The sequence below is a fragment of the Trichomycterus rosablanca genome, chromosome 12 (assembly GCF_030014385.1).
Source record: "Trichomycterus rosablanca isolate fTriRos1 chromosome 12, fTriRos1.hap1, whole genome shotgun sequence".
Taxonomy (NCBI): domain Eukaryota; kingdom Metazoa; phylum Chordata; class Actinopteri; order Siluriformes; family Trichomycteridae; genus Trichomycterus; species Trichomycterus rosablanca.
The window spans coordinates 12,708,125-12,723,078 of NC_085999.1; the positions used below are offsets into that span (position 1 = coordinate 12,708,125).

Here is a 14,954-nt window from a genome sequence, read left to right on the forward strand (position 1 = left end):
TCCTCTAAGTTGCGAGGTGGGGCCTCCATGGATCGGACTTGTTTGTCACAGATGCTCAATTGGATTAAGTTCTGGGGAATTTGGAGGCCAGGTCAACACCTCAAACACATTGTCCTGCTCCTCAAACCATTCCTAAATCGTTTTTGCTTTGTGGCAGGGCGCATTATCCTGCTGAAAGAGGCCACAGCCATCAGGGAATACCGTTTCCATGAAAGGGTGTACATGGTCTGCAGCAATGCTTAGGTAGGTGGTACGTGTCAAAGTAACATCCACATGGATGGCAGGACCCAAGGTCTCCCAGCAGAACATTGTCCAAAGCGTCACACTGCCTCCGCCGGCTTGCCTTCTTCCCATAGTGCATCCTGGTGCCATGGTGCCAGCATCAATCTTTTCCAAAATTCATCTGACACAATACACGTTTCCACATGGTCCATCCTAGATGCCCCCGAGCCCAGAGAAGTCCACACCGCTTGTGGACATGGTTAACATAAGGCTTCTTTTTTGCACAGTAAAGTTTTAAGTGGCATTTGTGCATGTAACTATTATTAGCACAGTTAATGTAGCAACACCGCCATGCTAAAGGCTCATAAGGTGCAACGTGGAAAAATATGTCATCAATGTAGCATTGTTTGTACAAGATTTTGGATGACAATACTAGTTGTGCTCTTTTAAATGCCTTTCACGATACTGTTCCAGGGGTAAGACAATAGCTTTTATTACTGTAGTGTGAAAGGCTTTGTTTATTTGAATGATGTTGCCCCAAGCCCCAAACGTCACCTGTACAGATTTAGAAAGCCAAAAAGGGAATCTTGAACTTAAACCTTTTAATATTGGTCACAGCTTTTGAAACTGGTTTTGGCTTCTTGAGATCAGAATAGTAATAAGCACACCTGGGCCACATGTGGCCCTTTGGCTGTCAACAACTGGCCCGTATGAGGTCAGTGGCAATTAAAAATCAGACGTAAATAAATGTACGTCACACATGTAATACAACCGGATTGTTTTTATTTTGACGGGACCGCTATTTCTTTAAATGTACGCAAGTTTCAATTTACGTGTGAGCGAGTGTTATGCTTCCTCTCTACTGGTGCTGACCCCTGCCCCGATTGAGGAGAGTGAACTGACACACGCCCCCTCCGACCCGTGTGCAGTAGCCGACTGCATCTTTTCACCTGCACAAGGCGAGTTCATATGCAGATCAGCTTTGTGTACAGTCACACCCTGATTGCATCATCCCTCAACTCTGTGCAGACGCCATCAATGAGCCAGCAGAGGTCATAATTGCATCAGTTATGAGGTCCCTGTCCAGCTTTTCCCTCCCTGTATGAACAACAAGCCGCCCAGCCTAGCCGGATGGCAGAGCTGAGTTTCGAAGCGACGAGTTTAAAATGTCAGCTCTGGTGTGCTAGTGTGTTTTACCGCTGCGCCACCAGAGTGGTCGATGGTAGAGTTTTAACAAGACACAAACTTCTAAGTACTGTATTTATTTACTGAAGTTAGTAAGCTGTAAGGATCACAATTTAAATCTAGGGTTTAAATCTGATACTGTTTTACTCATTCATGACTGCAGCTGTCAAGATCAGCTTTGTGATATCCAACAACAATATCCAGCAATAACAAAGGACGGAAAAACAACAAATGAGGTAATTAAACTCCAAACAAAATCGCAATAGCACTTTGTGTAAAGTTAATTTAAAAATCAGCACATTTAACCACTCCGGTGGCGCAGCGGTAAAAACACACGCTAGCGCACCAGAGCTGGGATTTCGAATACTGGGCTGAGCGGCCACATAAACAATGATTGGCCTGTTGTTCATATAGGGGTGGGGTATTAAGTCGGATTGGGACTCCTCATAGCTGTTGCATTACGACCTCTGCTGGCTGATTGACGAGTGCGGATCAGGGTGTGTCTCTCCGTAAACAAGGCTGATTTGCATATACGCACTCGCCTAGTGTGGGTGACAAAATGCATACGGCCGCTGCCCACGTGTCGGAGGGGGCGTGGGTTAGCTTCGTTCTTCTGAAATCAGAGCGGGGGTCGGCATTAGTGGAGAGGAAGATGACGCAATCGGGCAATTGGACGCCCAAAAAAAAGGCGGGAGAAAAAGGGGAAAAAATGTAGTAAATTGTGCAGTTCTGATAAGCTGTTACTGTTAAGAGTAGATGTTACAATCAGGCAATGAGGGCGGCACGGTGGCTAAGTGGGTAGCACTGTCGCCTCACAGCATGAAGGTACTGGGTTCGATCCCCAGGTGGGGCGGTCCGGGTCCTTTCTGTGCAGAGTTTGCATGTTCTCCCCGTGTCTGAGTGGGGAGTGCTCCGGTTTCTCCCACAGTCCAAAGACATGCAAGTGATGTGAATTGGAGACACTAAATTGTCCATGACTGTGTTCGATATAACCTTGTGATCTGATGAATCTTGTGTAATGAATAACTACCGTTTCTGTCATGAATGTAACCACAATGTAAAAACATGACGTTAAAATCCTAATAAACAAAACAATCAGGCAATGAAAATCGTAATTTAAACTTTTCGAAAATAGGTGTGAACAAAATGTGCAGGTTTTAAGTGATATTGCTATTTTTTTATTAACTTATTTGCTGTTTTTTAGTCCTTTGTTATTGTTTGTTATAGTCCTTTTTGTAAATCACAAAGCTGATCTTGACTGCTCCAGTCCTGGATGTGTAAAACCTAATAAAAAGTCCTTCTTGCTTTTGCAGTTTAGTTGGCGAAGCTTCAGATGTGACGCTCTGCGTCGTTCAGATTCTTGTATTTCTCCATGTTTAGTACCGTAATGGCGATTTTAAACCCTAGATTTAAATTGTGATCCTTAAACAGCTTCACATATGACTTCAGTAAATAAATACTAATTTCTTGTTAAAACTTGACCATCTCTGTCAGTCGCTCTTAGTTCTGTTCGTCAGTTCTGTTTGTCATTTACACGACCAGATGTAGGGAAAAAGCCACCTGCATCCTCCGTGACCCCACCCACCCTGCACACGGACTTTTCACCCCCCTTCCCTCTGGAAGGAGGCTGCGCTGCATCCAGGTAAAAACATCTAGACTGAAAAACAGCTTCTATCCGGATGCAGTCAGACTGTTGAACTGTTCTACTCCCTATATACTGTCTATGCACCTTATATAAACATTATACAACCTACAAATATATTAAACACCTTATCAACCATTTATAAACTCTACCATACTGAACAGAACTGGCACTTTAACCATCTTGTGATTTGTTGCTGCTTAGTTTTGCTGCTACACTTTTTGCAATTATGCACTTTAGATTAACATAAGCTGCTGCAGTTTTTTTGTTCAATTCTTTAAAATGTAAATACTTTGTACTTTGTACTTAGTTCAGTGTTTCTCAACCTTTTTTCAGTCACGGCACCCTTTAAAAGTATTCAAAATCTCGAGTCACCCCAGTCTAAAATGTATTAAAAAAACTTACACTCTGCATCCCTCGGACTGCTAACACACAAAAACACTACAGGGAAGAGACGTACTGTGGTTGCATTGCATTAAGCTTTACAAAAATCCTCTCTTGTGCAGAGATGAGCCCGTGTTTGTTTCTGCTTTAAAACATACGCGCCATGAACCAATCAGATTTAACATCATTAAAAAGTTTATAGTTTATTTCTCAATTATTTGTCATTATACCACTAGCACTGCTTATTGTCTGCATGGTTTCTCTGTAGCTCGGTTACGGCTCTCATACTCAAACTCAAACGAAGCTTTATTGGCATGACATTCGTATTGCCAAAGCTCAGTTACAGAGAAATAATAAAAATAACAATTAAAAAAAACAAATATAAACAAAACAGTTATTTGTGCAAAAATATAAAATAGAATAAAATATTAATAAAAACAGTGCAAAATAATAACAATAAAAATTATAATATTTACATTAATGAGGTAATGAGCTCTCTGTGTATGTGTGTGTGTGTGTGTGTGTCGCTTGCTCTCTCCACGATACGGAAAGTGATTTGAATTTCGACAATTAACAGCTATTATGACTGATTAATTCCCTCTACTGATGGAAGCAGAATGGTTGAATTACAGCCGATAAGAACTGCACAGAAATATAAATATGTATCATAACGGCTCCCAGAGGCGCGACTCGGTTCCTTTTGTTCATTTTAAAGAGCCATTCAATAGCATCGGATCGTTCGCGAACGACCCATCACTATAGGCAACGCACGCAACCCGCATTGACGTTGTAGCATGGGGAAAGGGGCGTGTGAGACAAATTTTGATGTGTGAGGCGGCTAATGGTCTACATTTTCATGATAAGTTGACTTTTTTGTATTTTAAATTTATTTCATAATATCAGTAAGGTCAGAATATTTTTGACGGCACCCCTGACGAAGCCAGACGGCACCCCGGTTGAGAAAGGCTGACTTAGTTTATTCTATTTTATACATATCTTAGTCTATTCTTATTTTTTTATTCATGTTGCACGCACCGAGGCCAGGGTAACTGTATTTCGTTCTATCATGTACGTGGTTGAATGACAATAGTCTGAGTCAAAACATTACGGTGGCCGCTCAGGTGGCGCAGCGGTAAAAAGAAACGCGCTGCAACCAGGGCTGGATTCTGAGAACGTGGTATCGAATCCAGCCTTGCTTTACCGGTTCGAAGCTGAGTGGCTATATGAGCAACGATTGGCCGGTTGCTCATATGGGGGGTGGGACAAAGAACCGGATGTGGGTCTCTCTCTGTCAGAATGCGATTGCGTTCTCTGCCGGCTGATTGGAGGCGCTTACACAGAGATGGGAGAGGGTGCCCTTAGGGTGTGTCTCTCCGCATGCAACGCTAGGTGGCGCCAAAACTCGTCAATGTGTGGGTGGCAAAGATGCATCTGGCTGCTGCTCGTGTTTCGGAGGGGATACGGGTTAGCTTCAATCACCTCCGTCAGGGCAGGGTTCGGCATAGACAGAGAGGAAGCACGATGCTAATTGAACAATTGGATGCGCTAAAAAGGGGTTAAAAAAAAAAAAAAAAAAACATTACGGTGAAGCTGGATGCACTCACACACACGTACATTGAAACTTGCGTTCATTTACAGAAACAGCGGTCCCCTCAAAATAAATTTTTATAAAGAGATACAATTTATATTGAGCAAAATTAAGTTCACCTTATTGGTCCGGCCCTCCACAACAGTGCCAGTTTCTTGCATCGTGCTTCCTCTCTGTGCCGAACCCCGCCCTGACCGAGGAGATCGTGCAAATGTGTTAGTTGAGTAATGATTCAATTACTGCTACCTAATGAGTGGGCCTCGTTTATATCGCCATTGTTTTTCATGAGTTGATTTTCCTTTACTCTCAGTATTTAGTCCAGGTTTTCTTTCTTTCTTTCTCTCCTCCTCCCTTCTGTCCTGCAGAGTTGGCAGAGCCTCTGGTTTATGATAGACTCTGGACAGAGTAATTTGCTCTAAAAGGATCCTCTCACACTTGTCGTTCACCAAGACATAGAAAAACCATCAGGGCACAGAATAATGTCTTCATTTAACGCACCTAACAGCTGTGCTTCTTTCTGCCACTCTGCACTTCCTAAAAGATGTCAATAGGAGTAAAATCCAGTCCTGATGGATTGATTAGGTGTTTTTGACATCAGCTGTGTCATAAAGTATTATTTCTCCATGAGGTTGACCTTCGGACAAGGTAGAGCATTCAGCCGACGGCCTTCAGCCCTGACTGAATACAGCGTTAGGATGAGTGTATTTATAGGCAGATGTGTAGGTGCCTCTGCAGCAGAGTGCAGATTTAGGAGTGGTAGCTTACATCCTTGACGTCGGATGCTTGTCATGCCTGTCTTGAAGATTTAAACTAGATCACCAGGTAAAATCTGCCTGTGTGTCCTCGTGATGGTAGAACAAACCTCCCTTGTCGGTCTGGATTAGGGCTGGGCGATATGGATCAAAAGTAATATCTCGATATTTTTTCGCTGAACCACGATATACGATATATATATCTCGATATTTTTTCATCCCATAAGGTAATAACAAAAAGACACTTCTGAGACAAAGCTACATGTTCCAAATTTTATACAGGCACTTTTATTAAAATTCATGTTGGGGAAGCTTCACACAAGAACCAAAAAAAAAAAAAAAAAAAGAGCTATTCTAAGAAAAAGTTTGTTGTTTTCTAACGTCTCAGTTGTCGTGTAATGTGAATTACAAATATATTGTCTGGCCCTTTAAGAATGTTAAGTGCACTATAGGGCACAGGGAGCGAGTGTGTAGGGAAGGTGACGGAATTTATCGTTTCCGGCTGTGCTGATGTTCTTCTGTTGGACTTTATATATTATTTTACATCAGTCGCTACAACATTAACATTTACATTAATATATATATTTTTTTTACCGTATAGAACAGGCATAACTAATCGTTCATGTTACTACTAACTATAACAACATTTAATGCATTTTAATCAGCGTTCTGCTTCATGTACTTTATTATTATTTAACAGCTTTATTTGTTGTTTAATTGCTGTTTTCTCCTTGTTTACTGCAGAGTTAGTTCATGCAATTTTATAAATTTTTGGATGTTTATTGGCCAACAACAAGAAATACTATAATAGAAGATAAATAAATAAATGAGTCTCGGACGTCGGGCGATCATCCAGTATAAACTAACACGACCACGTACAACATCCAGTACAGAAATCACGCCCCATAATGTTTGTTTTTTACAGATAGAGCAAATATATGTACGTCAAATATACAAACACTAGAGTCAGAACAACAGGAGATGCACCGTTACGTTATTATTACTGTTTATAACACTTGTGCATTATTTACACTCTCTATATATGAAGTAAACACGTGCATGTCAGCGCGTGCACGCACTTGTGTTTGTATATTTCTGTTTTCCAATATTGGTTTTTGAAATGAATAACGACTCGTTTTCTTGTTTATCAACTTTGGGATTTGAAGTGAAAAACAAATGACCAAAGGTACACGAAGCTGGAACCTTTTGTCTGGACTTGTTTTCGGCATTCTCTACAGAATACATTATTCTGCTGCTCATCTGACACTTCTCCACCATTGAATACGAACCATCTCCAAATAACTGAGCCATTATTATTCTTTTTACTAAGCAGCTCCTCAACCGTCTCCATGCTATCATGGGAGCTTTACTTACAGAAATGTGTTGTGAGGGCAGAAAGGATTGGTGGTGGGGAGGGGCGTGTTGTGTTCAGTGAGGGAGAGGGGCGGGGCAGGTGAACATGTGCAGAGACAAACTGGGAGAAGAGAAAGACGAACTGTCGGATCTGATTGGAACGCAACATCTATATCGATATAAGCGATATTGTCTTATCTTATACCGCGTATAAAAATATATCGATATTTTATAAAATCTCGATATATCGCCCAGCCCTAGTCTGGATTGTTTTCATGCTTTTAAAGGTGTTGCCTTAAAGCAAGAAGGTCCTGGGTTTGATTTCCAGGTGGAGCGGTCCGGGTCCGGGTGTCATTACACGTAATGTGCCACCCAAGTAATATCTTGTCAGTGGTGGTCCACTTTTCATTAATGGATGAAATTACACAGGTTGGCAAGGTGAACAAAGCAACAGATGGGCTACAGTCAGTAATTGTATACCCAAAAGGTGGGTGTTGCTTATGAAAGAAGTCAATTAGTGTATACACCGGTCAGCCATAACATTAAAACCACCTCCTTGTTTCTGCACTCACTATCCATTTTATCAGCTCCACTTACCACATAGAAGCACTTTGTAGTTCTACAATTACTGACTGTAGTCCATCTGTTTCTCTGCATGCTTTGTTAGCCCCCTTTCATGTTCTTCAATGGTCAGGACTCTCTCAGGACCACTACAGAGTGGGTATTATTTGTCATGCCTGTCTTGAAGATTTAAACTAGAACACGAGGTAAAATCTGCTTCCCTCTGTGTCCTTGTGACAGTAGAACAAACCTCACTTGTCAGTCTGGATTGTGTTCATGGTTTTAAAGGTGTCGCCTTACAGCTAGAAGGTCCTGGGTTCGATTCCCAGGTGGAGCGGTTCGGGTCCTTTCTGTGTAGAGTTCTCCTCGTGTCTGTGTGGGTTTTCTCTGAGAGCTCCAGTTTCTACTCAGAGTCCAAAGACATGCGAGTGAGGTGAATTGGAGATAAAAAAAAATTGTCCATGACTGTGTTTGATATTGAACTTGAACTGATGAATCTTGTGTAACCAGTAACTACCGTTCCTGTCATGAATGTAACCAAAGTGTGTAAAACATGACATAAGTAAATTTATGACATAAGTAACATGACATAAGACACAAGTAACATAAGTAACATGACATAAGTAAACATAAATAAGTAAATTTATGGTTTTAAAATGTAGACCTTTCTTTACCAACCGTAAAGAACAGTTAATGACTGTTAATGATGAACCATTTAGTGATGAACATATAAATAAATTGTTAAAGCAGTGTTTCAAAGTGTCATTTAGAGAATACTGGGTAACGTGGGCATGTTAGTGTCATTGCAGTGCTGAGAATGTTCCATCACCCAAATAATATCTTATCACTGTGGTGCTGTCTGAGTTCCTTTTCATTAATGGATGGAATTAAACAGGTTGGCAAGGTGAACAGAGCAACAAAGGGGCTACAGTTCAGTACAGTCAATTTATTTGTTAGGATTTTATCGTCGTGTTTTACACACTTTGGTTACATTCATGACAGGACATGTAGTTACTGGTTACACAAGATTCATTAGTTCAAGTTTAATGTCAAACACAGTCATGGACAATTTTGTATCTCCAATTCACCTCACTTGCATGTCTTTGGACTGTGGGAGGAAACCAGAGCTCCTGGAGGAAATCCACACAGACCCAGGCAGAACATGCAAACTCCACACAGAAAGGACCCGGACCGCTTCACCTGAGAATCAAACCCAGGACCTTCTTGCTATGAGGTGGCAGTGCTACCCACCAAAGTACAAATCTGAACCTTCACCATGCACTGCTTGTGCAAAAGAGAATTGTAGCTCCGCAATCAGGTTTTAAATCAAGTTCAAATCACATTGTTAAAGCTGTTAAAATGAATTACGATTAAATTTTTATCTGACAGCATTAAACAATGTCTTCTTTGAGAGTTATTGGATAACCGGTTATTCTCCATGACACAGTTTGTACACTGTGTGGTCTACACGTAGCTCTGATGAATGATGCTGTGCAGTTGATGACAAACTGACTCACCTTGCCTTGTTTTATATTAGTCATGATTTACTAAAGATAACTTCTGGTATGGGTACATGGCCAGGGCATGGCGGTCACTGCAGTAAGACTGATTGATGAGATAGGTGTGCGCCTGAGTATTGCCACTAGCGTGTTCATCATCTCTGGCCACCCATTTCTCAAGCCGAACACGATGTGACAGGGACAAGAGGAAAAAGATACATCTGCCTGCCTCTGTTCAGCGGACCGAGTGAAAGTGTCCTATTGGAGTACGTCAATCATCTTAACCCAGACTGTCTTAGATTGGATGAAGGTACTGGTTAAAGTATCATGCACAAATTCTCAGGTATAATGTATTTTCATTGGTAACGGAGCTTTGGCTGCTTTTTCACTGGATAATGATGCTGAAATACAAATTGGTACAGTTTTCATTTAGCCAACAACAAAGGTCATGAATTACACACACAGTGATAAAAAAAAACTGTAAAATACAGACAAGAAGGAACAAATAATATATAAATAAAAAAATATTTACAAAATAAAAAAAAGTACAGCGCTTTTTACTTACCATTATGTAACATGCAAATAGGGCTGGGCGATATGACTAAAAAACTCATATCTCGATATGCTCTTGAGAAGTGGCGATATACGATACGATATAATGTAAACGTAAAGTACAATGACAGGCCACCACCCGTATTTTAGCTTTTATTGTTTATATCTTAAAAACACAAAGTATTGTAGTTCTGATACATTCTGACATATTTACAGTGTTTATATTTTGTATTATTACAAGGATGTATTTGTATTAATATTGACAATATACAGTGTATCACAAAAGTGAGTACACCCCTCACATTTCTGCAGATATTTAAGTATATCTTTTCATGGGACAACACTGACAAAATGACACTTTGACACAATGAAAAGTAGTCTGTGTGCAGCTTATATAACAGTGTAAATTTATTCTTCCCTCAAAATAACTCAATATACAGCCATTAATGTCTAAACCACCGGCAACAAAAGTGAGTACACCCCTTAGTGAAAGTGTCAATATTTTGTGTGGCCACCATTATTTCCCAGAACTGCCTTAACTCTCCTGGGCATGGAGTTTACCAGAGCTTCACAGGTTGCCACTGGAATGCTTTTCCACTCCTCCATGATGACATCACGGAGCTGGCGGATATTCGAGACTTTGCGCTCCTCCACCTTCCGCTTGAGGATGCCCCAAAGATGTTCTATTGGGTTTAGGTCTGGAGACATGCTTGGCCAGTCCATCACCTTTACCCTCAGCCTCTTCAATAAAGCAGTGGTCGTCTTAGAGGTGTGTTTGGGGTCATTATCATGCTGGAACACTGCCCTGCGACCCAGTTTCCGGAGGGAGGGGATCATGCTCTGCTTCAGTATTTCACAGTACATATTGGAGTTCACTCCCCAACACCTGCTGCACTCATGCAGCCCCAGACCATGGCATTCCCACCACCATGCTTGACTGTAGGCATGACACACTTATCTTTGTACTCCTCACCTGATTGCCGCCACACATGCTTGAGACCATCTGAACCAAACAAATTAATCTTGGTCTCATCAGACCATAGGACATGGTTCCAGTAATCCATGTCCTTTGTTGACATGTCTTCAGCAAACTGTTTGCGGGCTTTCTTGTGTAGAGACTTCAGAAGAGGCTTCCTTCTGGGGTGACAGCCATGCAGACCAATTTGATGTAGTGTGCGGCGTATGGTCTGAGCACTGACAGGCTGACCCCCCACCTTTTCAATCTCTGCAGCAATGCTGACAGCACTCCTGCGCCTATCTTTCAAAGACAGCAGTTGGATGTGACGCTGAGCACGTGCACTCAGCTTCTTTGGACGACCAACGCGAGGTCTGTTCTGAGTGGACCCTGCTCTTTTAAAACGCTGGGTGATCTTGGCCACTGTGCTGCAGCTCAGTTTCAGGGTGTTGGCAATCTTCATGTAGCGCAACAATTCGTCTTTTAAGATCCTCAGAGAGTTCTTTGCCATGAGGTGCCATGTTGGAACTTTCAGTGACCAGTATGAGAGAGTGTGAGAGCTGTACTACTAAATTGAACACACCTGCTCCCTATGCACACCTGAGACCTAGTAACACTAACAAATCACATGACATTTTGGAGGGAAAATGACAAGCAGTGCTCAATTTGGACATTTAGGGGTGTAGTCTCTTAGGGGTGTACTCACTTTTGTTGCCGGTGGTTTAGACATTAATGGCTGTATATTGAGTTATTTTGAGGGAAGAATAAATTTACACTGTTATATAAGCTGCACACAGACTACTTTTCATTGTGTCAAAGTGTCATTTTGTCAGTGTTGTCCCATGAAAAGATATACTTAAATATCTGCAGAAATGTGAGGGGTGTACTCACTTTTGTGATACACTGTATATATATATATATATATATATATATATATATATATATATATATTAGGGCTGTCGAAATTAACGTGATAATAATGCATTAACGCGATCTCAATTTAACGCGATTTAAAAAAATAGTGCCGTTAACGCAAATTCTATTTGGCTCTGCGAGTCATCCGTAGTTTATGTTGAGACTTGACCGTGCACGGCATCTCTCATTAAGACAGCGTTTCTCAAATGTAACCGAGCGTCGTAGCACTTGCTTAATAAAGAAATAAATACACGGTATATTCACAAGTTGTCAGGAGCATAACACTTTATTACTTTTTCTGTTACGGTACCGAATAGCGGACAGCTAGAGTCATCGCGTTAGCCAAGCACGCTATTCCATGAACTATGGAAGCCCCAAAGGGTCAAAACACACTCACTTCGTGTAGAAATGTCCATCAAACCATTGTCACGATACAACCACAGAAAAGTCTGTTACAATAACTAAGCCTTATCCTACCTAAAGCACCGCTGATCTACAATGTTTGCTGATGGAGAAATTTTAATTTACAATCTGACATATATACGAAGTCAAGGGTCTCTGCTGGATAGTATTACTGCCTAGTATGTGAGTGAATAAAACTCCCTTACAGTTTTCTCTTGTCCCAGCAGTTTTTAACATAAGTACATTTAGCATAAAATGTGTTCACCATTTTAATTGTAACATTTCACTTAAAAATCCTTGTTTTCTATAACATTTACACAGTTAAAAATTTTAATCGTTTGACAGCCCTAATATATATATCAATATATATATATATATCAAACGAACCAGCAGAATCTCACAATCACATTTATGCTCCGTTTTACAAAGAAATCAGCATCGAAAATATCCCAAGGAAGTTGAATATTTGATGATGCTTTGCTATTATTGCAAAATGAAAGCACACGTTGACCAACAGCACCGCAACCCAGATCAACCACACAGCAGTATAAAATCATAACCGCTGCTTACCTGAAGGCCACCTTATATGTTTCCAGAATATTTCCAGAATATATAAATCCATTTCCAACTTTGTTTGTCCACCAAACTAAAGAAAACCGTCTTAGATCGTTTATTCTCTCGGCTTTCCCGGTAAAAAGCTGAAACTGGTAATTCGTTCACTAAACTTCAGTTTGCGTGTGTGTGCAGGGTGCTGAACAGCGCCTTTGTGTTCTGTTTTAAACGTTATCGAACGGTAACCTGTGTATCCTAGACATACTCGATATATCAAATATGGCCATTTTTAACATCGTGTAAAAAGTACATTTGAATATAACGATATCCGCGATATACCGCCCAGCCCTACATGCATAACATCAAAAATTGTAAACTGACCATTGTATTTAACCCCAACCCACCCTAAATCAATTATCAAATCATTACAATCCCCATACCTGCTTCTCCTCTCACTAATAACCCTGAGACCCAACAAACTTAATTACAAAAAGATAAAACATTCAAATTAAACATACATACATAGACATTCACATTACCCGATACCTGACAAAAACAAAAGAAGGGTCAGTATAAAGACAATTCCATTTGTTTTGTCTTTTTAAGTCAGCATACAATCTGTGAGGTTTGCTGATCGTACTAGGGACTTGATATCTTTTTCTTTTTTTTCCACTTACGTTCTGTATAAACACGACCCTTACAAAGATCTGTGGTGGAAACTTGTGGGTTAGACGCTGGAGTAAAATGCAGAAGACTTGTTTTGGCAGGAACAAATGAAAATAATTCCACATAAAACCCTGTTGCCTTTCATTTTTCCAAAAGTACATTACACGATCTGTTCTACCATAACTGGAACCTAGCACTGTATGCAAAGTCTGCTGATGAGCTCGAAACTGTATATGGATGTTGTGGTTGGAATCTTCGCAGGCCGAGTAGTGTGGAAAAGTGAAGTGAGGCTCTCGTGTTGTCTCGGGTGTCTGCAAGTAATTTATTCCTTATGCAAAATGTAAAGGATCAGAAATATCCCTAAGAGCTCCATTACAGCGCTGGTTCATTTGAATAGTCGTCCATCTTCAGGCCTTAGAAAATCAGGGGTAAACGAAAGGATGTCCAAGGATAATAATGTAATAAGCTTTTGCCTACACAGATTACCTCATGGAAATATTGTATCTAAGTAAACACTGAAATGGCTGGCCTTCCTTTTTTTACTGGCCTGACTCTCCCCTGGGTGCTGAAGAAGGTTCTAGGCTCCCAACAGCAGAGGAAAATGTAGGCATGAGCCTAGAATAATACAATGCTTTGAGCCAAAATGATTTGAAAGGATTTTGACATTCATGGGAAATAAAATCCAGTCTTTCATGCATTAAAAAAAAAAAAAAAAGTGAAACTGCAATGTTCAGACTGGAAAACAAGCAGACTATTGTATGAGGGAAGACTATTGTAGTCTGGGCTATTGTATGAGAGAGAAATGTCTAGTTCTTCTTGTTTATGGTGTATTCCTGTTCATCACATATTAAATGCATATTGTGTTTATCGTAGATAATCATGTATGTCCTAATTGTTTCTCCTTTTCATGCTATCCTTATCTTGATCAGGCTTGTGGTGGCTGTGGCTTCCCTGGAATTATTGGCTGCAATGCAGCAACACACCACAGACAGCACAATCCCTCGCAGGGCCTCAGCCAAAACTTAGACATAGCCAATCATGTCTGTATGTAGTCACTCGTCTGGCTGGTAGCACAGCTAGGGATTTAAACCCTGCAGTAGTGGGTTTGTCTATTCTACCCCTAAATAACTGTACAACATATTAAATTGGTGCAGCAAACCAGTCAAGTTCCATTAAAAAAAAAAAAAAAAAAAAAGCTTAAGCTCTGTAATTCAGTGGTTGAGCTCATATAGATCATCACATTGATATACACCGATTAGGCATAACATTATGACCACTTTTGTAATGTTGTGTTGGTCCCTCTTTTAATGCCAAAACAGCCCTGACCCATCGAGGCATGGAGTCTGACACCTTTCTATCAGAACCAGCATTCACTTCTTCAGCAATTTGAGCTACAGTAGCTCATCTCTTGGATGCCTATGCTCAGGTGCATCAATGAGCCTTGGCCGCCCATGACCCTGTCGCCAGTTTACCACTTTTCCTTCCTTAGACCACTTTTGATAGATACTGACCACTGCAGACCGGGAAATGCTCTGACCCAGTTGTCTAGCCATCACAATTTGGCCCTTGTCAAATTTGCTCAAATCCTCACACTTGCCCAATTTTCCTGCTTCTAACACATCAACTTTGAGGGTAGGCCGCTCAGGTGGCGCAGCGGTAAAAACACACGTTGCAACCAGAGCTGGGATCTCGAGTACATCGTATGACGTAGTTTCATGCAAAATGT

The 14,954-nt window shown here is 40.9% G+C and overlaps 1 protein-coding gene across 1 annotated transcript in view; it reads left to right on the plus strand.

Annotated features, from left to right (window-relative positions):
- Positions 1–14,954, plus strand: part of man1a2 (mannosidase, alpha, class 1A, member 2) — a 116,521-nt gene that overhangs the window by 43,527 nt on the left and 58,040 nt on the right. The window lies entirely within an intron of this gene.